The sequence below is a fragment of the Molothrus ater genome, chromosome 7 (assembly GCF_012460135.2).
Source record: "Molothrus ater isolate BHLD 08-10-18 breed brown headed cowbird chromosome 7, BPBGC_Mater_1.1, whole genome shotgun sequence".
NCBI lineage: Eukaryota > Metazoa > Chordata > Aves > Passeriformes > Icteridae > Molothrus > Molothrus ater.
This window is the reverse complement of record NC_050484.2, coordinates 20,825,406-20,853,132: the sequence shown is the minus strand read 5'-3', so window position 1 is coordinate 20,853,132 and position 27,727 is coordinate 20,825,406. Positions and strand designations below refer to the sequence as shown.

The 27,727-nt window shown below is 37.8% G+C and overlaps 1 long non-coding RNA gene across 1 annotated transcript; it reads right to left on the bottom strand.

Moving 5' to 3' along the window:
- Positions 1 to 552: 552 nt before the first annotated feature.
- LOC118688977 (uncharacterized) lies at positions 553 to 3,983 on the bottom strand. Its single transcript, XR_004980541.2, has 3 exons — positions 3,557 to 3,983; positions 1,930 to 2,000; positions 553 to 1,536 (listed from the first exon to the last, which is right to left on the bottom strand). It is a non-coding gene; the product is annotated as an uncharacterized LOC118688977 (long non-coding RNA).
- Positions 3,984 to 27,727: the final 23,744 nt, after the last annotated feature.

Sequence of the window (27,727 nt, the reverse complement as noted above, 5' to 3'; positions counted from 1 at the left end):
CAATCCAAAGAGGTGACTCTCCCATAGTCAGATATTAACTTCTCATGCAGAATCTGAATTCTATGGAAGAGTCCTTATATGCCACTCTCAAACTCAGTCTTTCATCAGTTATAAATTTTATTGGAAAATCACATATCATATGAAGTGCACTGATATATTTAATCTATTTACAGCATCAAGTATGAAAACCTTTCCTTACAATTCTTTTAGCTCATTACCATGAAATTCTACTCCCATTCCACACAGGAAGGCAAAATTCAGATCTTGTTCAAAAGTTTTGTCTAGGAAATCAAAATGGAAAAATTCTTGTTTCTGTGTTCCAACTTCTTTATATTTGGAAGGACAAAGGAAGGGCTCCAATCTATGCCTACAGCCTCATGTAAGTGGGGCAGAAAGTCTCCAAAGTTATAGAAGTGCAGGGAAATTATTGAAAGGGAGTTGTACAGTACCGGGAAGGAATGTGTAGGACTGTTTGTTCTCTGTAAACATGAGAACATTTGGCAAACAGAATTTTTATCTGTCTCAGTAACAAAAATACATCCTAGGCCACAAACAGATATTTTTCTTCTCTTAGGAGAACACATGTGAATAAAGAGAAGATAAGAGGAAATTACACACAAGGCTGAATAACTTTCAGAGAAGCAACAAAATTTTTCATACAATAGTCTTCATACATTCAAATGCTAAAAGAAACTTGGCGGGGTATTATTTTGGTTTATCTATCTTTACTTAGCAGAAAAGACAGGGATTACCACTTTAAAAAAAGGAGACAAAAATGATGCGTTTGGAAAAAAAATCAAAACGAAAGCAATTAAATAAGGGTTTATTTTTTCTTTATATATGTATTCCCTATGTCTCTCCATGTCTCTAGAAGGCGAAAGTGAGTCACAGGTATAGGGCTTTTTTATGCCATGCCTCATACAAAAAAGGTGACACGTATTTGTTGCCTATCAAACTCCTTACTTTTGCCTCTTTCATACTACAGGCAGAATGTAATAGAGTATATACAAAGACATATATAAAAGCAATATAATATAGACACAAGCAAAGCTATGTATTCAATAAAATTATATATGTTCTTGGAAAGAGACAAAAAAAATGTGCTAGAATAGCAATGTAACCAACAATAATTAAGGAGTAATATGTGCACAGATAAATAAAATTTCTCTGAAATTTTTCATAGTATAGGAGGATGAAATAATCATTCATGCCACCCTCTGCTCCTGTAGAAAGCATCAAATGAATCCCTTCCACTTGGAGTTGGGTATTGTACTTTGACTTTTTCCCATCATCTATTTGTACCGTCAGGTCAAATAATAAGGTGAGAGCTTCTAATAGCTCTCTTTATTCTCTGGGAGCAGATCTTTTTTCTTACCTTATCCTGTTAAAAGGTGCATGGATAACAAATAAGCCACAGATATCAATAATAAATGCAGTTTGTTGATTGAAAGCTCCATCTGGTTTATTTGGCACCAGCTCCATTTGATGATTATGACACAATCTCAGTAACATCGAAGTCATGTGTCTTTCAACTCCCTGAAAAAGAAAACATTATTTATGTATTATATAGAGAGCCATATAATGCCTCTTATTTTTCCATATGAGTAAATTTGTTATAATAACAAATCAGACTGCAATAACTACAAAGTCAAAAAAGTATCGAGTAAGGATTTAATTTGACTTTGTTTGCAGGTATCAGTGGACAGTATTCTGAGGGCTTGCATCATGTTTTCAGAAGCATTATTTATTCTGCAGAAATGGATGATAATTGGTTAAAAAATCCAAACACCTCTCTTAGAGGGTCCTTTCAAGTGCAGTGACTTACTTGACTATGGAAGCCCAGACATTAAGAAAATAATTGGGGGAAAATAATAAACTACACATTTCAAAATCACAGGCAAGCTTAATTTCAAGTTTTATTCTCCTTACAGAAAATTTACACATGAAGAAGAAAGTCTCCTTTTTCTTTTCTTCTGTTTTTCCCAGCTGCTGCCTTCATCCTGTAAAAAGGAGATATCATTAAGTGGTAGGTCAGATTGATTTACCTCCAAGTAAAAGAGAAAAGGAGTCTTTGGTTACCTTCTTTCACTGCCAGATACTTTTGGGAGGGGAGTGGAAGGGAGGGGAAGAAAGGCAAAGCATGTTAACATGCAATCCTTTATCTAGATATGGGTGAGAAGCCCTGCTTATCCTTCCAGTCCTCACGTAGCAGAGTGCGCCCTGCAACCTCAGCTGGAGAAGCTGCTTTCTGCTCTGCATTGCCACAGTTCAAAGAGATGCAGCTCTCAGGTCTGTAAAGTACACTGAGGATGAAAATGGACAGGAAAAAAGTTTTCTATACCAATATAGGTCATTATTTCAGTGGCTCCTAGAGCCACTTCAAAACACTCTGGACTCCTGTGTATTTCTGGCCCACCGTATCATCATGAATACCTGTAACCAAGAACTAAGCAGTGACATTATTAAGGCAAAATGAAGAGAAGAATCCTGCACTGCTGACTGCACTTTTGAGAAATGGGCTGGATATGGATTTTGTTATTCAACCAAATCACAACTATTACTTCAGTGAACTTGGTAAGTGTTTCAAAACAGGGAGTCCAAGGTAAACTGCATTGCTTGTCTCCACTTGCCCTTGCTCTCTGCCTTTGCTTTCTCCTGGAATCCTTGTGGGAAGGAGGAATTTTGTCTGCATTAGACAGAGACTGCACAAAATAGGGAGAACTTAGCCCTCACCGCAGGGAGTGTGACACACGCTGCAGAATAAGCACGGCCAGTGCAGAGATTCAGCTTTCGCAGAATCCCTTGTAGCCTGAATGGGAATGTAAAGCTACTTCCCACAGGATAAAGCCAAAGAGAAGAGAAAGGGCTGACAGAAGGATCGTACGCTCAGCTCAGTGCAGTTCCCACTGCAAGTCCTTGTAAGCAGACTACTCTCACACTCAGCTTCTGACAGAAGCTTGGCATCTCATCTGAGGGCTTCATAATTAAAAAGATCCTGTGCTGAAATTTGAAAGCTTTGCAGACTTTGTTTCATGTTGTTAACAGGATGGTTATTAACAAGGATGTGGAGCTCTTTGTTACAGATGGAAGGCTGGGAATGGGATGAAATTGTCTTTATATGGTTTGATACAATCAGGTTTTCCAGATTGAAGGATTTTAGACTGGATTAAAGTCCTGAATATTTGTCTAGATTCCTCTTTTCTATTCTGAGCTAAATTATCCAAAGCAGAAGCTCATTAAATAATGTTGAGAGACCAAATGTACCAGTGCTAGATGTGTTTCAGCCTCGCCATGGGCCCCACTTCAGTCTGGTTAGAGGAGTGGATGAAGGTTCAAACCAGCTCTCATCTCATTCATGCTAGCTGGCCCATCTCTAATCATAATGCAGCAAACTACCGTGGCAGCTCCCACAACCAAGCTATCAACATGACCTTGTCATTTCAATTTTTCGCACATATTCTTTTCTTTCCCCCCCATGCCTGTGTAGCATATCACACTAAAATCTCATCTTTCTCCAGCCTACTGCCAAGGGCTACTAATCTGAAATACAACTTACTCTGAGAAATGTCAAGCAGGATGAAAACAGTAACACTACAGAGGAGAAGCTTGAGTTGGACATCCCCTCTTCCATGAAAGTCTCTCACTTGCTCTTTGCTTTGCACTGTGCTACAGTCCAGGGCAGCAGTGCTTGTCTTTGCCTTACCTGAGTGACCCAAAGAGAATAATAGATCCTTACAGGGGTTCTGAACATGAGAGAAATAAATTGACCACAATAAAAAAAAATCTATTTTTTTCTGTCATGAAAACCAACAGCAATACACAGGTTTATATTTCTAAAATCCCCTAATCTTCATTTTCTCTTCCTTGTCCCTAATCTGTTCCCATTGTCTGAAAATACAAAAGCCTCAGAGATTTCTCATCTTCTTATCTTCACAATGACAGCAAAGCTCATCGAAGCAGGGACAGACATCTAATGCAAATAACTCAACAAATAATTTCCAATCACTCCATTCTAAGTAATAAAAATATCACTTAGAATATGTGGAGTATGTTCAAACAATTAGTGAACTAATGGAACTCATGACTTGCTCACAGGTTTTCTACTTGCAGAAAATAAATAAGAAAATTAATTTATCTGAAAAATAACTTTGAATTACTTGCTCAGTTTCAGGTATATGTACTCCAAGTCAGTGGTTAGGGAAACTTACCAGGCTTCGAGCTCTGCCTGATCCAGCTTCTCCAAAGAAAATATGCCAGAAAATTGATGACAAGTATAGTAAATATTTTTCTAAATCTTACACTGTGATCCATTTCGAGAACTGAGAGTCCGGTTTATGCCCAGAGTCTCTGGTTTTCTGACCAATCCAATTTCAGAGTTTTAAGGCTGATAATTCTGTGTACAGAGCAGGTTTTATACACAAAATAATCTTTAACAGTGACTTTCTACATTGCAGAAAGGGACTTCTGATTTACTTCTGTCCGTTTTTTTGAAAAGCCAGAAATCTTCTCCTGTGGGTGTAAGAAAATAAAGCTTGCCAAAGTGTTAGATCAGACACGAGTTTTCATCTCTGTCCATTTTCTCTCACATGAAAGACTTCTGGAGCTAGCAAAGCATGCTTTTGTTGACCAGCAAAGATCAAAAAGGCAGCTTATTTTTGTCCTTCAGCCACTAGACTGATACTCTCAGTTCTGTTAACATTCTGCCCCCATTTGAACTGGACACTTTGGAAGTATCAATAATGCAAGTTGCAGGGCTGCACTAACACTCATCCTGTATTTGCCTCTCCTTCTACAAAATTAAATCAAGCTGAAATCAAAGAAGACACAATCTCAGTCATATAGGCAGAAAATCTCCTGTAGCTTTGCAGCAATTCTTGTGAAATATTTGAAATTATTTATGTTGGCAGCAGTGACTGATCCACATTGAGAGTGCAGAGTTAACAAAATGCTTCCACCCCGTGGAGACATAAACAAAGTGTTGGAAGCCACTCATCATGTCATCCACCTTTTCCCTGCTTCCTTGACAGGCACATCTTCTGAAAGAGAATGTTGTTTTACAGGAACATCAGAAAGTGCAAAAGTAACTAATAAAAGAGTGACAATCCCACTGTGACCACAAGGAGTAGGACCAGCAAGCAGTGCACCCCTATTACTTATGAGTGAAGAGAATATATGCAGCTCTCAGAGCCCTTTCTTAACATTGCAGATTGGGTCAAGAATATATTCTGCAGGAGAGCTCAGACTACTTCTCTGTTTCAGACTATTTCCATTATGAGTGTTCTTACAGGATTCAGGTGACCCAGTGGATCAAGAACCAAGATATCAGCTGCGACTGGCTGGGTCAAAAATTGTTGTTGTCTACTACAGCTGGCTGCTCTATACTCAGAGTTCAACTACAGCTCTCCTAGTAGCTTTGTAATTGGCAGAATTATCCTCAATGCATCTGTTGTTGAGTGTGTAGGAATGTTTGTGGGTGAGATGTACATACACATAAAAGGATTGTGTTGAAAACAGTAAAAAGCACTAAGTATTTAGCCACAGCTGAGTTCTCTCCAATTTGCACTAAAACAGAGAAAAGTAACGGCATCTTGCCATACTGAAATACATTTGATTACAGGATTTCTAAGCCCATAAGCAGCCACATTGCACAACAGATGCCACACTGAATTGTAGCTGCTGCCCTACCTTGGTGTCCCAGGCGGCTGTCTGTAATGAGGGAAGCCTTCCTCCACAGCAAACCTTGGGTGCTGTGCAAGATTCTGTCAACTTGTGGGTCAGTGTGGTTCTGGGGACCTGTTTCCTATGCAGACCTCCTAAAAGAGCTAAGATCACAGTTCCTGAGGACAGTCTGCAATTGGATCTGGTTGTCAAACTCAAACATAGAAAGGGGAGGAGATTGCTCTCCTCTCTCCTTCGAAGGCTGGCAAAAGTCAAAATTTCAGAAGCTTCCTTGGCCCGGTTGTTCAGGTCAAATTGCCAGTAACTGTGGAGAAAGGACATGGGATTTTCGAGATCCTTGAGCAAAACTTTTGCCTGATTTCAATCCAAAGAGTGAAACATAAGCTTGAAATTTAACTGAATTTCCAGCATTTATGCACTTTTAAAAAAATTTGGTTTTGTTTCTGCCAGCATCATCATCCCTTCAGTCTTTCTTTTCCTGCAATAAGAATGGATCTAAGAATGATGAGATGTTTGGTGCTATTTTTATGCCAATAATAAAAACTTGCCCCACTCTTGCACAGTTCTCAGGGATGCTCACATGCATTTCACTATCTTATCACCACTTGCAGTTAGTTTCAGCTCTCCTTTGGCTGGATCATGTGTGGTCTTCCTAACCCGACATTTTTTCCAATATTCAATGGCACTGCATGCCTCCATTTGTTTGCTTTCCCTTCTAAATCAGTAGATAGTTCTCTTAGAGAAGACTTTATAGACAAGCGAAGTGAATAGCTCAGATGTACATTAAGTATTTGAAAGAATAATATAATTTAACCAAGGTACACTGCTCAGTGACCTAAATCCCCTGCTTTCATAGACGGTTGACATTATTTACATTCAGGCTTTTTTGTAGAGAGGCATTTGAATGACCCTTCAGAATGGATGTGCTCAGTAGGAACACTCTACCTGCTGTCTTTGCACCTCCCGCTTACGGCGTGTCTGCTTACCCTGGGTTTTTCAGTCAGGTGTCTACAGCTCTCAAGGAAAAAGATGTCTTTTGTTCTTTATCAGTGAAATCACTGACTTTAAGACATGCTCTGTACACACACATAACTTGATTCCTCTCAGTGATGAAACATATCTAGTGTACCCTAAACCTGTCAGCTTCCGTATGGGGAGCCAGCCCTTGACAAGGGTGAAGCCAACACTGAGTAATTTCAAGACATAAGCCTCCTTTTTTTTCATGATATCTGATGTGGCTGTAGACATAAAACATTCAGAGACTTAGTCGGTATTTTTTCAGTGAAAATATTTAAAAATGAAGCTGTAGTTCAGACAGCTGAGCTGACAACAGCTTACAGAAAGAGAACAAGTAAACAATTGCAGAAGTCTCCAGACACTGCAAGACAAGATGAGCAAATATTTTCTTCCTCTGAAATGCAACTTGTTTTACTAATTTTTATTTGACTGTATTCCAATGATATGAAATTATAGAGAAAAAAAAATACACTAAGACTATGGAAGGGTATCAGTGGGATTTAAAATTGTAATATCACTGTAACATCATAACTTCCAAAATTATGATGATTTTAATGGTCTTCTCATTGAACCTTACAAATTTGGTTTGCTTGATTATTGTTAGATTATTTTGTCTTGCCTGTATAGGGTTGTGAATATTATTCTATGTAATGGCATACTATGACACAAAATATATATGATCCAAAATATACATCATCTGAGCTCCACTATTTACCAGTGCATTGTTTCTACAACTCTATTGTCTCCAAGTGTTGATTATGTGGCTTCCCAAACAGTTAAATGTGAGTCACCCAATAAAAATTCTTCAGTTAATCAAGCCACATCTAAGGTGATAAAACCCAGAAATGAAAGGGGTTTGCAGGCACTGAGTGCCAAAGCTGTGATTTGTTGGGGCACCTCCACCTCAGAATGCCAACTTCAAATCTGACAGATAAAGTACTAGCCTTAACCACCAGCAGCAGAAAGTGCTCTGTTGCCATGGGCAGCTTTGGACTTTGGAGCTGATGGTGTGGAAGGATCCATAAGGATATGATAAAGGTTTACAAGCAACTTTATACATCCAGATTTTGTGTAATGCATCATCTTTGGTCTTTCCTACCGCCTTCTTTAAGTTATATTACCTGACCATAGCAGGTATTGCATGACTTCTCTTTGGTACTCGAAGTTGTAAGTGCAGGAATCATTTAGCATTTTATTTAGCAATTTATATATTGTTACATTCTGAGAAGGGATAACCTTTGTCTTTGTGAATACCCCCCAAAAATATAACAACTGTCAAAATAAGGCATTCCAAGCCTGCAATTTTGGTAGCTTGCTTATGTTTCCTATCCAAATATAGGTAACATGGAGAATTTCAATTCTAATTGACTTGCCTTCAAAAACCTCATACTGACTCCTGTGTGGGGGGTGAAAATCTCCCTTGAGGAGGGAGTTTAGAATTGAGGGGTGGGGAAAAAATTCTTTTAGTCCTTAAATCTACCTTAAGCAGAGATTTGCAAAACTCAACCTGATGCTGCCTGTCTTCTTAAGAGATGCATCTCCCAAGAAACCTCAACTTTAAGATCTCAGAAGAATGTGAAAATATGATAGTCTGTATCTCTGTGGGGACCAATTATTGCTAGATGTGGTTTTTGCACAAATAAAAACGGCTCAGTTTCAGCATGTGGAAAACCTAGGAAACTAATCTGTGTGGTGCACCAATTCTGCTCTCAGGCACAAGAACACACACAGTTTCTGTATGCATTCTGTAATGACCTCCAGTATGATGCAGAAATGTAGGGGTGGCTTTTACAAGATATCCAGCAATGCAAGGCTGCTACGTGTCGGATAAGATCCAAGCCCTTGCTGTGTAACTTCCACAGCCTTAATGATGTTCTTAGTGGCTATGTGGGCTGAAATTTATAGTTTCAATGTGAGAGCTGAAAGTTTTAGTGTTTCTTAATTTTTTTTTTCATTAGATAAAGAAAGAAATAATATGCTGGAGTGATTCCAGAGACAGCAGCTACAGGTTTTTTTCTTTTTTGCAGCACTCAGGTAGTCTACCATGTTTTCTCTTACAGCCTCCCATTAAAGCTGTAAGCCAGAATCTGAACCCCAAATAAACTCACCTTCTTTCAGATGTAAGGGGAAGGGAAGGCAGAGATTGCAGAAATTATATATACCTTGCCTTGAACTTGAGAATCTCATCTGAAAATGGAGATAATCTTTACTCTGCAGGTCTTAATGTACTACATGCAAGTACTTTTCAGGAAAAGCCTGAGTTGTATTGTCTTTTTAAAAGTATGTATTAACATCCCTTACCTTAAAGTTGCTGGATACATATAAAAATATGGTGGATTTAATCTGAGAATGAGACTAAAGGAGAAAAAAAAAATAAGATTAATTTATAAACGGCCCTTGACTCTTTCTTCTTGCCATACACTCTGAACAAATGTGTATGTAAAGTGTATTTCCACTCAATGTATCACGACTTTATTATTAAGGGTAAATATTGATTCAAAATTAAAATATTGTTACAAACTTCTAAAAACAAATTAAAAAATATTAACAAATTAAAAAACTCCCTGTATCCTTTCAGAAAAATACTGTTTCAGTTTTTAGAAGCTCATCATGGCATCTATTTGTAGTGGCTTTGGGAATTAGATGTTTACTGTCAGAAAACAAACCAGAGCACAGATATGGCCACACAAAAGGAAACATTTTCACTGACAGTGCTGGAACAATCTTGTCACCAAGAACTCCATCAGGTATCAGGTTACAACTTTGTTCATAAGTTTCAGGTGTTTAAATTTTTAAACTTTAATTAGTTTCAGGTGGTTTAATTTTTTCAGCTTCGCCTTCTTAAAGTATTTTACATCATTTTATTCTAATGATAGGGGTTTTTTTTTAACTACTGGATACATCAATTTCACCACAGTTTTTCTTCTTTTTTATTTTAACAACTTGAGGACTCATATCACAACTCAAATGTCTCTTTGTTCTTTCAGCCTGATTTAAAGGAAATTGCCCTATGTACTACAGTAGTTTTGAATGTATTAAAAGTTTTAAAAATTGTTAATTATATGAAATATTCTAACAGTTTAAGCTTAAATGATGCAATTAGCCAGTTACAACTGGAACTACCAGGCCTTATTTAAAATAATGAGGTCTGACAGTTATGGAGCCTGAATTATTCATTGATAACTAGCTTTTCCTCTTTTGCAAACCATGGCTAACATTAATAACAGAGGTGTAAGTGTGAGAACAAAAGAGTTTGACTTTAGGAATACAAATATAAAAGTTCTAAATTATTCCTTAATTACAATTACTGTATGAGCAATATTTTCCAAGAAAAATAATTAGGACTAATATTTTCTCATACATTTCAACATTTGTTTCTGCAGGGAGTCACTGGTTAAAGTAACAGTGCTTGATGATTCATCATCCAAGAGAATATCTTTAAAACAGAGTTAATTTCTGCAACAACACTCTTTTAAAGATACTATTTAAAAAACAAAATGCAGCACTTTCTATTGTGATTCCTGCAGTTACCACATTTACAAAAATATATCCTAATGGCACAGAGCCCTTCCTAGTGTCAGAAATGTTCTATTTCCCACTGCTCTTTATCTAGCCATGCCTCATGTTGCTTTCTCCATGATTACTCCATCAGCCTCAAAGATTGTTGCTTTATTTAGCACACCTGAACACAAATTAAATATTATTATTTTAACGTGAATACTGAGATTTACACCTAATGGCTAATTTCACAAAAGGCTGAATTTCCATGAGCTAATTACTTGCTCTAAGCCTGGATGCTTTTCATTACAATTGCTAAGACCAAAACAGAATCTTTACATAAGCTAATCTAACAATAGTGAACATATCTGTCTCCTAATTGCTCAAGTGTTCATATGGGTCTGGATGTCTTTTACGATTTTAACTAGAGCTTATGCAATTGAAGTAGAAACTGTTATACATCCTCGTTCTCCCTCAAACCAAAGCAAACCAAAGCAAAAAAAGAAGAAATTCTGGAAGTAGGACATGCTGAAAGAGTGACTCATCTGCAAGTAGGAGTGACTGATCTTTGTCTACGACTCTGGCACCACAACAGATAGAATTAAATCACCTATGATATCTAAAATAGGGATCTTAAACAAGAAGAAGCGTAGACTCATTTTGGGATGAATTGTTGAGTTACTGTAATCACACAACTCATCAGTGGTGCTGTTTGGAAGATAATTATGCAGCAGACTTTCAGAGTAGCATTCCTGTGAGGCTTAAAGAGGCTGAACCTCCAAATGGATGGAATGGTTCCTGTACACCTAACTTGGGACATTCTGAAGACTGCAGTCTAAACATGTATTTTAATAAAGTATGCTTCTATTTTATTGTATTGCTGTACAGTTCCCCAGTGCAGGAAGATCAGAGAGGTGAAGGTCAGAATAAATACTATATAGATATTGAAGTCTGTTCAGTGAGACTTTGAAAAGAAGGATTTGAAAGATGACTATTTTTATTAGTGCAGATGCATATAATATAACCTGATTCTTTTTTGTGCAAATGTCAATTGCAGTATACATATTGTTCACTGAAGATTATGTCATTGGTCAAGAGGGAGGAGAGTCCCCAGATGAATGATTAATAATCAATGTGTCTGGTTCTTATTTTATTCTTCAGAAAGAAAGAATGAATTAATTGTGTCTCTCCCAAAAATGGGAAAAAGGTCCCAGAAATAGGTCACACCAACTACATCTGTACACAGAGGGGTCCTCTCTGTAAGTGGATTTCCCTAGTTTGGGCAGGGAGCCTCAGACTCTCCTCTTTTATCATTGCTTCACCTTCCTACATTCTGATGCAATTAGGGAGAAAAGGCAATATGGATCAGAGTCCTATTAATTTTTTATACAATCATGAAAAACTGAGAGAAAGGGTGGAGAAATACCTAGGGAGAAGGGTTTTGAAGGAGGCCCAACGTAATGCCTAGGTGTGTGCTCTCTCTACAGGTGATCCAAAGTCTTCCACCAAGTCTGAGCAAACAGCAGCCTTACGTCCCTGGATGAAGGCAAATCAGACTGTGATCCCAGGGGAGTAAGGGGGACAGTGAGCAGCTTCTGAAGAAATCTGTGTTCTCTGACATTCTGTGATAAGGTCTCTCCAGGCAGGTGCAAGATGCATTAAATGTTTGCATGTGTAATTATATATTTATGTGTGTTATCCTGGGGCATTGTTCTTTTTTTGGAAAAATAACATTACTTTGCATTAATAAACATTAGGTAGAATCAGTAGAAATATTTGTCAGGACCATATGGTAGTCCAGGATTTTGGTTCCCCAAAGGAAGAAGTAATTTTATAGAACGAATGCGTTTGTAATTATTCAATCTCTGTTAGTAGCAGAGTAGGGAATTACTTTAGATTACTCCCAGGTTATGCTCTAGGTGCCAGTTAGATCTGCCTCCAGGCAATCTAGTGGACTTTCCTTTTTTGTCAAATTCTGTGTTTCTTTTCTTAAGGACCTTCCTGCTAATTTTAACAGCTATGCCTTCCTTCCTTCCTTCCTTCCTTCCTTCCTTCCTTCCTTCCTTCCTTCCTTCCTTCCTTCCTTCCTTCCTTCCTTCCTTCCTTCCTTCCTTCCTTCCTTCCTTCCTTCCTTCCTTCCTTCCTTCCTTCCTTCCTTCCTTCCTTCCTTCCTTCCTTCCTTCCTTCCTTCCTTCCTTCCTTCCTTCCTTCCTTCCCTTTTCCTCTTTCTTTTCCTCTGTATTTCTTTCTCTGTCTCTCTCTTCTTTATCCCTTTACTGATGCTGCTGCTTCCTAGATGCAATCACAAAAAAACCAAACCTGAGATATTGAAGTGCAGATATTCAAAAGCCCTGATTATTTTATGCTAATGAATGAATCATCTAGTGATACAGTATTTCACTTTTTGTGCCCTCCTGGTGGTAGCACAGATAAATCCAATGGTGTGGTTAATTAACTAAAGGAAGCAGAAACAAATCTCCGTGGGTTAATAATATTTATGGCCTAAAAATGAACAAACTAAAGAAAGTGAGTAAATTATTTGGTACAATTCAGAGAAAAATGTAATTGAAATAAAATTTTAATGTATTCCAGAAAGTGCATCTATAAAGATATGTACAAGCAAGGCATATACCTGTGTGAAACAAAGCACTAAAATTGAGGTAATCACTGAGGAGTTAGCAAAAATATTTTTCTAATTAAAAAAAAGAATGAAGTCAAACTTCTCAGGAAGAAATATTAGATCTTTTTGTCTACATGGGAATTAGGTCTTTTTTAAATCCATAAAATGCACGGTATCATGTGGTGACTGAACCTTAATTCAAGTAGCTCAACAACATGAATAAGAAAATGCCAGGTCCATTTAACTGTGTCCTTTGTCAAATGCCAATAGAGATGGTGACTTTTTACAAATATCCAGTAGTTAAAAAGATAAAATACTGTAAGTAAATAAGGCTACATGGGTTGTATTAACATGTGGTCCTTTCACTCATTTATGATTCCTATTCTTTGGCTGGAGATTCACATTTCGTTCTATCCCTTAAAATAGTCTGTGGGTCTGGAAATTTCTTAGAAAGAAATTGGCACAAGCTTCATCAAAGGAGTTCCCAGAAAAAGCATCAGAGCTTCATATCACTGTGCTACCTCCAAGGGAGCCTCAGGAATTTAACTCTATGGGATATAGAGGTGTACTCTCACTAGCTCAGCCAAGCTGTGGCCTGTTTCATGGCTTTCTCACTGAAATGTGCATTTTGGAGTGCTTCTGAGTCCAAAGTCATGTACAGCTCTGAGCCTCAGCCGTGCACCCTTCGGTGGAAAAGACTTCTCCAACAATGAGTAGCTGAGGCTGTTTTTATTGAGACCTTTACTTTCACTTGTGCGACTTGTTCTTTGATCAAATTACTTCAATTTAATTGAGAAATCTATATTTACACAGGGGGCATTAGCATGTTGGGATTAGAATGATGAGTGTTTCCACAGGCCTATCTGTATTATGGACTGAAGATTGAATTGTCACTCAGTTGTGCAAGTAAATATCGAAGGATGACAATACATCATATTTGAAATTTGCCTTGACCACACATGCACATTCTGTGAAGTACTAAACAGTTCTGACTCTTAGTAGCTTGTCCCCTTCCTGCTCTTGAATTTTTTATGCCACCTTTAGATTTCTGGGTCTTGATATTACTGCAGTGTTGTCTGATTTAGGATTTACAACATTTATTGACAGCAAGAAAACATACTCCCCCTCATATCTCAATAACTCTTCAGATCCTAATGGTGACCATGATCTCATTAGCCATTGCTCAATGTCCAAACCTTGCTGTTTAAGTGGAATGGACATTTCAGGAGGATATGTAAAAAGATTTGTTAACATTATGAGATCGATTCACTGCAATGAATTTAAAACAGAGAATACTTACTGGTGTGTGTCACTACATCACATACACACTGTTATTTATAAAACCTACAAGGTTTTGCAAGGTCTATAATAAGATAACCTCTTGAACAGAAAAGCAATGATTTGTGCCTATTCAGTAAAAACCCCCAGTACCCATGAAAACACACAATGAATTATGAGAAATACTTTAACAGTCATGAGTACAGTTTAAATTTTTCTGAACAATTTCACTAGTGTGCCTTATCTTGTGATCACCAACCTCAGGGGTGAGAGGCCTGGTGTTGTATGGAGGCACATTGCTGAGGGCTGAGGGCAGGGGGTTCCTCTCTGCAGGTTGAATGCCTGGGCAAGTAGGGGGTGAGCAGGACCTGTCTGGAGGGGCAGAAATGTGCAGAGATGTCTCCATTAGAAAAATTACTGAGGAAGCTGCTTGGCAGCTCCCCCTGTCCCTTCTGCAACGGGCACAGCAGAGCTGCCCCAGAACTGCACATCACCATCATTTCTTCCTGAGTATAGAACATCACCATCCCCAGCTTGACAGCCAAGTGCTTGGAGGATGCTTTCCTTGCCTGCCTTTAATTTTTAAATGCCATTGCTGTGACTTGCAGGTAGGTCTCCAGCCACTTCCATGATCCTTTTTTGCTTCTCTTTTCTCACTGGCCAAGAAGGAAACAGCTGTATAAGAAGGGAGCAGACAAATAGGGTGAAGAGTTTATAGACCACTCTATCTGCTCTGGTGGTCTAATAATGCCCATTCCTTTCACCCATAAAGATTAAAAGACCCAGAACCATCAGATTCCCTCTAGTTTTGTAATGCAAATCGTGGGGTTTTTTATTTAAAAAATAATTAACTGCAGGTAAGTCATCATTTATCTTCATGCAAGGCATGGATGAGACAGCACTCTAGTTTTGCTTAAATTACTGCTTATGTTCCTAGAAAACACAGACAAATGCATGTATAGAGAAGCAATAAATGTAGAAGCTCCTCTGCTTTAAATGCCTCTTTGCATTTTCCACCGCTCATGTAAAATTATTTATGTCAATATTTTAATTTCAGTCAGGAGGGGTGGAATCAGAGAAAGAGTGACATCCAGGAAAATTGTTGTCAGCAAACTGATGACTGCATACCATAATTAAGAAATAATGCAAGGAGAGAAGCAGCTTGATCTAAATGCTGTTGTATTTTCTGAGTTCAGTGCTAAAGAATCAAGGATGAGAAGATATATTAAGATAGATATTACAATATTCATAATTGTATAGTATTGTAAGATGCATTATAAACATAAATGATCATGTCTGTAATCATAAGAATATTAATGCAGCAGCTAATAAATAAAATAAGCACCAAAGGACAAGAATATGACCTTAAAATCCTTACTCAGCTGCCCTATTAACTTTCTGAACACCACTGAAAGTGTGTGTCAGCTGCTTAAATTAAAGAGAGAGTAATTAAAATTACACAAATAATAGGTGACTGGGGTCAGTCTCCATCACCCTATCTCCTATATTTTAGAGTATTTTACATTTTTTCCATCAATATGCAATCTTAATTTTCCTTACACATCTCTCAGGTACTGTTGGTTTAAAAACAACTTACCATAAGAATCAGAGCTTTTGACTGATGATCAGAGCACAGGTTTTGGGGCCATACCCTTAAATTCCTTCCCACAGCATATAAGATGAGTCGATTTCTCAGAATCTTTGAGTATGAATGCACTTAATCATCCTTCTTTTTTGAAAAGCACTTTTAGGAGGAAAAAAAAAAAGAAAAAAAAAAGAAAAATCAGATCTATATTTCAGATCTATACCTAAGATCCCCTTTCCCATTAAGATGGCTTGCATTCAGCAAATGAGCAAAAGCTATGCTCTTATACTCTGGAACTTTAAAAGTAGTGGGCAGAAGAGATAGTGTCTCAAAAATAATCCAGACTTTTTGCTGTGTTTTTACTGTGATAAAAAGTAATAATTATAATAATAAAAGACAAAAAGTGTGACAGGAATTGAATGAAGCAAGACAAGAGAAAACCAAAAGACAGCAGTATCTCCCCATAGGGTCCTAATCAGAAATAGTTCTTTCTTCTGCCAACATTGAGTGTTCTCTTAACACCAAAGTATTTTACTGTCTTTGCTGGAAGTCATTGCACAGGTACAAATGATTTAATAATAACTGTGCTGAAAATTTATGGGCATTTTAGCATTGTCCAGAAAGGAATTTGAGGGCATGATCTAAGCACACTATCCAATGCATATCTTCAGCATTTCTTAGAATGAAAGAAAAAAGTGGAGCTATTTTGTACTGTTAACATTAGGCATTGGTAAGGTAAAGAGGGGAAGGTGTGCAAGTAAATATTGCAGGTGTCTGTCTCCTTGCCAGGGGCATTCTGTGGCCTGCAGAGCCAAGAGGAGAGGAGAAGGGGCTTGTAGCCTTAGGGACCCCAGTGCACAGAGGGGTTTCTCAAACCAGTTCTGTGCTTTTTGCATAGCAAGGCTCAGTACTACCCAAAGCCCCGGTGTGGGTCCAACCCCATGCAGCAACTGCATGGGTTCACAGAAAACATAAGTAGGGAAGGAAAAAACACTGAGTTATGAAGCTCTTATTATTGGTTTGGGTGTAAATAAAGATTTAAAGCTTTTGCAGTGTTATATACTGACTTGTATAGGCTAAGAATGCATAACCCTAAGCCTGATCAATCACTTTATTATACTACACTTATTAAGAAATCCATTGCTTTTATAGACAGTTGTGATACACGTGGACATAATTGGTCCTCCAGTCCAAACATTATCACCATTGGCTAATTAAGAAACAACCCTTTGGTAAACGAATCTCCGTAACACATTCCACATGTTCACAATAACAGGTGCAGAAAGTGAAGATAAGAATTGTTTCTCATTCTTTTCTCTGATCTTCTCAGAGCCTTTCCCAGGACAATGCCTGGGAAAGTTATGTGTTGCTCTTGGTGGACAGAGAGATGCTGCCACGCCTAACCTTAATCCTGGACCCTAACCCAGAACCCTAAACCTTACCCTGACCCTAAAACCTAGCCCTAACCATTCTTACAGTTAGGTGGAGAATAATAGAAATTATATGAATAGTGTAACTCTTACTGGTATCTCTAATTAGGGGGATATAAATAAAAATAAGAAAAATAATAGACTCTTGGGTGGTATTAGGATTATGTATGCACCAGACTTGCTCCTATATAAGATATTTGGTACCAGGGGCATGGATAGAAATGCAGCTTTAAACCCTCAAAATGCTAAAAAAGGGAGAGCTTCCTTCAAGTGAACCCCTTAAAATGATGAAATGGGGAAGTTACCTCCACTTAAACTGATACCATCGCAAATTAATGGCTTCTGCCCTTTAATTTAGTCCCCCAAAATATTGGAAAAAGAGGGGCCAAAGAAGACCTATGGTTAGTTCTTTGCTCCTCAGGTAAACATTGAGACTTCTCTGGGTGTTTAATTTCTTTCTTCAGGTGGTTGAGGAGATATCGTCAATGTATTCTTCAAATATTGTACATGCATGCTAAGGGAGCTAATCCAAGAAAATATCTATTTTTCTTTCTATATAATCTATCTATCTATCTATCTATCTATCTATCTATCTACCTATCTATCTATGTCTCCTGACTTTTCCTCTTCTCCTTTTATTTTTGTCATTTCTCAGTAAAACTGAAGACAGGTGGGAAATGTAGTTTCTTGCAAAGTCATTGCAGGTTAGAATGTCATTGAACTTGAAAAGACTTTATTGCAGTCCTCCTAGAAATTGTCTCTCTTCAATGTTTTCCTACCCACCACCTTTTTGTGATGACTGAATTTAGGATGAAAATTCTCATTTTAAGCAGTCTATTTTTACAGTAACTTATCAAACAGTGGCCTTTAGCTGTTGTTCTGTGACAGCCACTCTATTAAAATCCTGATGTAAACAAGTGGAGAAGGTGAACTAGAAGTGCAGGTATTTGCACAGCATTACTGTCAGGTAAAATTTTAAAGATAGGTTTTATGAACCCATTATTTGCAGTCAAGGCTTTTGACTACAGCTTGTGAAATCATTTAAGTAGACAAAGTGTTTTGTCAAAACATACTGCTGGGAGTCAGTATGTAGCTTCTTTTTATGTAATTCAATTTGGTTCTGTTGTTTGTACGAAAGTGGGATATCTAGCTGGGCAGCAATAGTGGTGCTGTGTGTGATCACAATATGGTGACTTTCTAGAGTAATTAACGTTAAATGCCTTTTGTTTTCATTTAGTGCTTAATGCATGCATGCATAATTGCAGTGTACATACAGACCTATCAAGGAAGATGCTTGAGGGCTTTTAAACAAAAATAACAATATCCAAAGATTTTATGGAGTGGGATATGCATGAGAATGTATGCCCATTTTAAAATCACAGACCCCTGTGTCCTGTAAGGCTGTGCTTGACATGACTCTGAAAGAGATGGGCACTTTAAATTAGAGGCAGAGTTGTTTCTGGCCTTTCAGGTCTAAGCCTCATGCCTGAGGTGATGCTGGACCAGACTGCCCTGAGACAAGCTGCTTCCTCTGCTCCTCCAAGGAGTTGTGGAAAGACAGCATTGTTACAGCATGGTATGTGTTAGACAAGCTTCCTCAACCCCAGAACACGCTGTGTGTGCTGAGATTGGCTGCACATGAGGCGCCTTTTGAAAAACACAGTATAAATGTTCCATTCACTTAAGAGACTTTCTGGACTGTACATTTCTAGCTCCCCTACTTCACCTGGAGAAACAGCAGACAGAGAATGTGACCTGATCCTCTTGCCTGGGGTTTTCCTGAGGTACCAAGCAGTACCATTGGGGTTGGTGTGGTCTGGCATAACTTCATGTAAGAATTTCATATCAGCATTTTGGCCAAGCCATACCTTACAGCATTTTGAATTGAACCAGCAATTCCCAAATGTACTTTGAGAAAGCTGGGAAAAGTTGGAACTGTAACAGTTCCAAATGTAATTTCCAAACATATTTAAATTAGCTACTACTGTCAATAGAAATGGTGACGACAGGAGGAGAAGACATCTCCTCACATAGTTTTAACATATCACTTTGATGTATCTTTTGTACAAATATGTATATATTATATTTTGGGAAGCTCTAGCCAAATAAAACACATAGTGAACAGCAAGCTGTAGTAGAAAAGTTGCATGACATGGGGACCAGATCTTCTGCATTAGCACATTGTCCAAAAATAAATAGATAGATGGAGAAATATGGAGAGATACAAGAAGAAGAAAGCATTTTTTAGGCAGTAGCAATTGTGAGCATAAAGAAAGTAGTAAAAATTGTCAGATAAAAAACCAATAACTTGTTGCAGTAAGATTATGTCTTTAAGTAGGTACATTCCATACATCTGTTCCTTTCATAACTTAGCTCTGATCTGCTATACACCAAAACCATATCAATTGTGAAAAATGCTCAGGCATCCTTTGCCCAGACATAATCCTACATCTCTGGACATAATTCAGGTCATTAAATTAGTTATTGCATAGGATAGGGATTGAGAAAGCTAACAAACAAAATAAGGCCACAATCACTATTGTAGATCCCTATGAGCTTGCCTACACAGCTATGTAATATTAGAGCAGCTAGAGCAGTTAAGAAGTGATTAGAATAATCTTCTACTGTGCATACCATTTATTTGGAGATAACTCTAACCTTGGAGTGGCATGTCCCTGCAAAACTGATACGTTTATAACAATATCCCAGACTAATATTGCGATAGGACTCCAAAAACCCCTTCCACACATCTCTTGAGCCACACAGCTGTAATTTTTATGTATCAGGAGTTCCACATCAGTCCAGTGTTCTCTTCTTTTCAAAATTAGTTCTGGTTGCAGCATTTAATCTGCACCATTTTGTAAGCCAATTACTTGGAGCAGCGTGACCACTGGTACCACACTGGCCTCAAGTCGTGTTCTGCCACAGCTGCAAAAAGGGGCACAGAAATGGCACAATACCAGCTCTGTTTGGCCCTGATCCAGCAAAGCACTTAAACACCTGTTCAGCTCAAGGTATATGAGTAATCCCATAGAAGACAAGATGATAAATTCTCTGAGCTAGTATCTGCTTAGATTCATAGTCTGTGAAAACAGACGGGAACATCTAAACACCTTGTCTGACCTCCTGTATACCACAGGAGTTCTTCAAATACAACTTTGCTCAATCTTTCCTTTCTCTCAGAAGAAAACAGCCAGCTCTGATGTCTACATATTCAGTGATGAAAAAATTACCACTATTTTGCATAAATTGTTCTAATGATTAAAGGTCCTCAACAGGACAAATATATACATTTTTTCAATCAAGACCCTATGAGGTCCTTTGGCTTCACTAAATATTGTTGCTTTTAATTAACTGGAATGAAGAGCCACATACTAACTCATTTCTCTTTTTGTATACATGCTTATAGACTGCAAATAAATCAGCCCTTAAATTTTAGGTTGATGAATTGACAGGCAGTGATTTCCAGGTTTCTCGATAGACAGCAGATTATTTGGCCTTTAAGGAGATTCCTGCCTCTTCTCAGACTCCTCCGTTATTATTCTACGTCTCTGCAAGTATGATTTCTGGAATAACACACAGTATTTCAGGAGACATTCCTACTTATAGTTCATTTTTTTTCTCACCAGGCTAAGGCAGGATCTTTTGGCTTCATGGTCACACTGAAATTTTACACAAAACCATTCTTCACTGCCTGTCCTTTCAGTATAATTGTTTCCCATGATAAGTTCAATCACCTTTAAGTGCCCCCCACCCCCCACTTCGTTTTTCCTGAGTATATGGTCTTACATTCATTGAAATGCATAGTTTGATTGTGCCCAACTTAATTGCAACCAATGTACCCCATAACAGTTTTCATTATTCCTTCATCTCTTATTTATATGCTCTATTCACAGCCTCAGTGTTTTCTAGAACTTATTGTGACTCTTTCTCCCATGTCATGAATTAAGAGATCAAATACAGTAACATAACACACTGGAAGTGTTTGTACTCAGTGGATGATCCAGCATTTCCAACTACATTTTGAAACCAGCATCATGTTTAACCAATTTAATACATTGATTTTGTAATATTCACATTTTCTAATAAACTGTTGGGTGAAATCAAATCAGAACACTGCACATAAAAAATATAATTTCTCCCTATATATGTATAACATCCTAAGGTTTTCATCAAAAGATATCAAGTTATTCTGATGAGATCCAGCTTTCATTAACCCTTATTGATTGGCTTGAATTATGCATATATATATTGCATAATGTTGCAATCTCAATATCACCATTATTTGCCTGTAATTTCTGCATGAAGTCATCCACATGGAGTTCCAAATACAACCAAATATTTTTGTAAATATATTTAAAGTTTTTGGTAGAAATCTGAAGAACAAAGAAGGGGATCCAATGTTGTGAAGAGAAAGCCCATAAAATAAAGATCTATTAGCTTACCCAGAGGTAAGCAAAAGTTTAAAAGGAAAAAATACAGAAGGAAAAAACAAAACAAAAAAGCACTGTTTGTAAGGCAGAAAATGAAGGATTTTAAAGACTGTTTTAATAAGGATTTAAAAAGTAAAAGAGAGAGGGAAAAAGTTTTTCAGAGATGCTTCAAAAGAAAGCCAATAGTGCAAAGCAGGGAGGAATTGCTAAGGATGACGGTTATATTCCAGGTGCTCCTAAGCTAAGTAAAAGATTCCACACTGAGGCACAACTGACAGAAAGCAGCATGCCAGAGCTAAGTACTGGCCTTGTGCAAGCACTGTTTCTGTGTAACTGTATAGCAATGATAGTTAATCATGGGTTTACACAGGAAGAGAAGAAGCCTTAGCACATACAGAGTCTGATCTCACAAAATCTGCCCATGCACACAGATCATTTCATCTGGCATTTCAGCAGCCTTTCATGCACCCTACCAGAGACAAATAGGAGGCAATGCCACAACTGCCTGGTGCCACTGCCCAGCACAGAAAAATACTGGAAGCTGACATGGTGAGGACATATTCAGCTAAACTTAATTTCACTTTCCCCACAGAAGAGTACTTAAAAAGAAGTAAAAAAAAAAAAAAGAAAAAAAAAAAGAAAAAAAGGTAGTCTTTGGAGAAGGACAGTTTTAACAAGATCTTTTCTGTTTGCTCCATCCCCCTGTGAGGGTTCAGAGCACTGGAATTTCTGCAGGCCTCTGTTTGAAAATAAGGGGCTAATGAAAAGATACATGCATGGCTTGCTAGCCTAAACTAGTCCTCCTAGAATATCCTGGGATTTGCCAAAGCACTAAATGACGTTGACATAGAACACTTTAAGGGAAAAGTCACCTTTTATTCTTTGCTTTTCAGTATTTAGAAATGTAGCTTCAGTTTCCTTTGTGGTTTTTGTATAAAGGAAATTCATTTTGAATAGAGATGGGTCCATTTCTTTAGGTTTGATCTCAATGGATACTGAAGCTGGACCGCTGCGCCTTCCAATTCTTGCAATTTCTGGGGAAAGAGAGGGCAGACAGGTTTAGATGAAGAGGACAGAGGAATAGTAAAAAAGAAATATTTAACATGGAGAAGAATCTCAATCACTGAGAGGAACAGATTTAATGTAAGGCCTAACTACTTCTCTGGGAACTATGTACAATTAGAACTTTTCCTAACATGCCACACTGACTAATTTATTTTCAAGTCCACCAGATTCCATGGTGCAGTGAAGTCTCCTCATGGCCATTTTAATCCATCAATCTATTGTGTGCTCCATGAAGGTCAGCCTGTTTAGATGCCCTGATGTAGGCAGGACTTTGCAGACATAGGGTTCAAGGGAATGATGCTGCTTAGTGGAGAGCTGGGTCCTCGGAGGTCACAGGTAAGACTCATTTTGCTTATATCAGCTCTGCCTTTAGATGATTTTTTTAGTGATAATAGTTTTTCTAATACATGGTAGAAGCACAAAAAGCCACTGCTGTTCAGGGAAGTTCTGCATGTGCTCAGACAGCTTTTCTTTCTCTGCTTTGGATCTCTTCCTTCCCCAGTGGTAAAACCTAGTGGGAAGTCCTATGATGATAGAAGCAGTCGATACCTTTGTAAGAACAGAGAGCTGTCTTTGCACATGTGTGCCTAAAGTTCAATAAACAACCTAGGTTTGCACCTAATTTTCCACTGAATGATCTAATACCAGCAGAGAACATTTGCAGTATGGGACAATGCTAGTCTTTTTAGCTAGACATTTCCTTGACTACAGTGGGGTTTTTTCTTCCTTCTAGTGTGGAAGGCAGGGGGATTCTATAATCTGTGATTTAAATTAAATGATGGCTCTTTTAATGTAAATAATTTTCTACCAGGCTCAACTATTTGATATCTAGATAAAGAAAGTAATTTACCCCACATTAAAAAGAAGAGGGGAGAGAAGGGAAGGGAAGGGAAGGGAAGGAGGAAAGGAAAGGAAAGGAAAGGAAAGGAAAGGAAAGGAAAGGAAAGGAAAGGAAAGGAAAGGAAAGGAAAGGAAAGGAAAGGAAAGGAAAGGAAAGGAAAGGAAAGGAAAGGAAAGGAAAGGAAAGGAAAGGAAAGGAAAGGAAAGGAAAGGAAAGGAAAGGAAAGGAAAGGAAAGGAAAGGAAAGGAAAGGAAAGGAAAGGAGACTTGGAATCAAATTTCTGGCATTATTACATCAGTATAACCATTTTGGCACCACAGTTGGCAGGAATAGGTTGATTTTTTCTGGATACCCTCAGTCTAGTAGGTAACTTGCTGAGAAATTGCAATTCAAATTCTGATTTTGTCAGAATGTTCTGAAGTTTGCCCAGAATTCTTTAAAATTGAGAGTTCATTTCTGGCTTGGTGCAGTTGTAAAATTTCAGGAGAGAGCTGTTCTTTTGTACTTAATGCTGAAATTTTTTCTAAATAATTTGTATCATTATTACTTATTGACTGTGGTGAAGGAAAACCCATTTAAGAAAATACGTTTCAATGACAGAAGCAAAATAAACAGTGGTACATATAACTGATAACTCATTAAATAAGAAGTCCATGCTTTTATCTGGCTCTTCAAACACATTTTAGGCACTTCAACAAGATTAGAAAAACACTTTTATGCCAAAAAAACCCTCCTTTAATCACTTCTCTTCTAAGAAGATACCTTCATGAAAAGAGGAGAATTAACCTCTTTGCTGCCACTACTCCTTTTACCGCAAAAAAAGAGCATTTGTAACATTTCTAATCCATTTGGTTCTGTCAGAAGGAAACAGCTATTTTTCAGAAGCATTAATCATATGGGAAGATATTTTCAAGCACGTATCTTGCTGGGAAATTATTAGTATGCACTAGACCATCATTAGTCTACTCGAATGGAACAGCAAGAGCCCCTGATTTTCCAAGTGCCAGAGACAAGACTAGTCCATCATGTTCTTTATGGTCCAAGATGACTTTTTTTTTGTAGGTTTATTTGCCATAATGCATTTAAGAGATGGGGGGAAAAAAAGACTCAGAAACTTCTAGTTGTAACAATTTAGAAGGCAAATGAAAACCAACAAGGAGAGAAGGGGTGAATAAAAGAGTCACCAACCAATGAGTGAATCCCACTGAACCAGATACAAAATAGCTGCTGCAGTGTAAGATGACAAAATAATGAAATCACGTGCTCAAAAAAGAGAAGCAAAAAAAAAAATAAAAAAAGTATGTATGTATGTATATACACAAACATATAGCGTGATTGAACACAAATCCTAAGACAGAATCTTCTCCATGAATCTTCTGTAAATACATCCTACAATATAGCAAAGTAACGAGATGCTACAGCTCTTGGGTGGTTCTGGTGGGACTCTCTGCAGGACCAGTGGAAAGCCTGAAAGTCAAACAGAGGGAAAACCCTCTCACAGTCTGGATCCCACTGCCTCATTCCCCAGCCTAAAGCCTGGCCAAGGCCAACCTCTTGCAGAAAGAAAATTCAGCTGTTGTTGGAAAATTCAGCCTCTTCACATCCCTCAGTGGAAAAAGAGGTGGTACTGAGGGGGAAGATGACTTCCTATTTCAACATAGAGAATCTTGCTACCACCTCTACTGCTTCCACCAGGCAGTCTTAATCTGTTCTTAGAAGATTAAGTACTTGTGTCTCTTATATCTTATTTTTTGATGTCTTGTTTGTGGAAACTGGTATAGCTAAAATAGATAGTGACCTCAGGACTATATCACATCTTTTCTAAAAGGCAAAAGCTATTTCAAATTTTTTCATCTTTTCCAAACTACTCTTGCTTTTCTTGCTCCCAAAATGCAGTGAAGTGAAACTCTGTTTTAGTCTGTTCAGCCCTATCAGCACTGCCTTCACATCCCAGCAGGTATCCTGCTCATTTTTGGGTTTCTCCAGACAGCAGGTAAACTTCTGGATACCTGTCTGACTTAACAAAGGTGTTCTTTTGATGTTTGCCTTTAGGAACCTTAAACTTTGGGTCCTTCTATTATTTTGTCCAACAAGTCAAGGCATTGCTGTCAAGGGAGATGTTATTGTGGAAATGACAGAATATGTTCAAGGGCAGTGAATAAGTTCCCTTTCAATAAAAGCACACATTATGTCCAAGAACAGTCAAAAGGGTTAAAATACAATCTTTCCAGATAAATTTCTAGCCATATGAGGCTCAAAAAGTCAAAAGATTTGAAAGCTATTAGTACTTCTGTAGATCATCCTCTTCCAGACACTCTTTTTTCTCTCTCTCTTTTTTTTTTCTCCTTTAACTGACAGGTTGCAGTTAAAAATTAAAGTAAAAAGAGACCCTCTCTTTCCTACATACTTTTAATGGAACTCAAGCCAAAATAAGTCAGACTAAATTATGGGAGTAAATGACCTCCTGGGAAGTATAATACCAAATTCTGAAGAACTGTAAAGAGTTTCCTTTGATCTTTTTAGCTTCGCAGCCTGAAATTCAAAATCTGTATTTAATTTTAGATTGCATATGCCAGCTTTTAAGTTTCCTCTCTAACATGATATATTATTTTAAATGATAGGACACCTTTAACTTGTATTTCTTGAAAATGCTGACTATCCTTTCTTTATTCTTTTACACTATAAAAACAGATATAAATATTACTAATTGCAAAAATAATTTGAGGTTGGGTGCTATAATGGAGAAACCATTGACCTTCACTTAAGAGACTGTGCCTTCAAGCTCAACCTGAATTTCTAAGTGAAATGACTTTGATCTGAGACACAAGTAACTTCAGTTCAATGCCCTACAGGATATACATCTAGAAAAAAGGACAAGCTGAGCACTTAACTATATATCCATGTTACAATTTAGGAGGTAGACAAAGGATGCTATGTATCAAATGTGGTAGAATAGGCCTATTTCTTTCTATGGCCACACAGTCACATTGCAAGAAGTGTATTCCTAAACCAGAAATCTCAGAAGGCACAACAAGCTGTATTAGCTCTTGGCTGGAGAATTTTCTGACCTCTGCACTTGAGCACAGACTTTAGATATAGGCAGCTGGAATAATCTCCCTCTTGAGTCCAGAAGAGAGCCACAAAAGTCTTTATGCCTTATGCATTATGAAAGAAGCCACCTTTTTGAGGAAAGTAAGTTGTATCAGGTTGGCTGGAAACAACATGAAAGAACAGCTGCTAACCATTGGACTTACACAGACAAAGCTCTAGGAAATGTGCTGACACACAGTGCTTTGTTATGTGTCTGTCTCGTGATCAGCCAAACAAAGATATAAATACAGTCCAGAATTTTGAAATATAATAGCGTTCTGAATTGAGTCCTGGGGGAATAATTTGCAATGAATAATTTATCTGCTGAATTTAGTTTCTCCTACTAACAAAATATCCATAAACTAGTCATGGTTGCCTTACATGTTATTTTGAAGAGAAGCAACTGAAAAAAGTTGTCTCCAAATATTTGGAGCTATTTGAGCTACATAAAGATAGTTCTGACTGACTGGCTAGTTTAAATAGCTTTGTTTCACTATCCTGATTATGAAAACCAACCAGTCAACCAAGATACCTGTGCCCCAAAGTGTTTCCTATATGGAAATACCTGGCATGAGTACACAACACAACTAAAAGCTCTGCATTTTTCAGCTGTTTTGAACGGGTGGTGTCTTTTTGACTGTGTAAAAGAAATGGTCTTGAAGCACGAGGCTGAACTTTCTGGGGTCAATCACTGCAGAATTTAATCCAACCCTTGCTTCTTATCACAGCCCACCCCAGAGAGCAGTTACTGTTACCTTCCTTCTACCTAGTGAATTGCTGACAAATCACCTGGCTGTTCTATGGAAAATAGAAGAGATCAAATGTATACAAAATAATTTTGAAATTGTATAACCTCAGAGAAAAATAGAAATGGCAACACTGGAACAGAACAATGGACTTAGTCAATGTAAAATTGGGTTGTGCATAAGCCCTTTCGCTCACTGACAAGGTAAAACAGATTGACATGCTTTGAGGCTGTAGTTGCTGATAAGAAATGCCATTTGTAAGCCTTTTACCCCCAGCCAAAGTGAAGCAATTAAAATATTTAGAAGTAGCCTTCTCCTCCCCATCCAACATGAGGCTCATCTGGGCTTTCTTAGCAGTAATCCCAGCTGCCACATTTCTGGAGACACAGAGAGACAGACCAGAACCAGCACAATCCTGGAAAACCTCAAGTTGGAGAAGTACAGT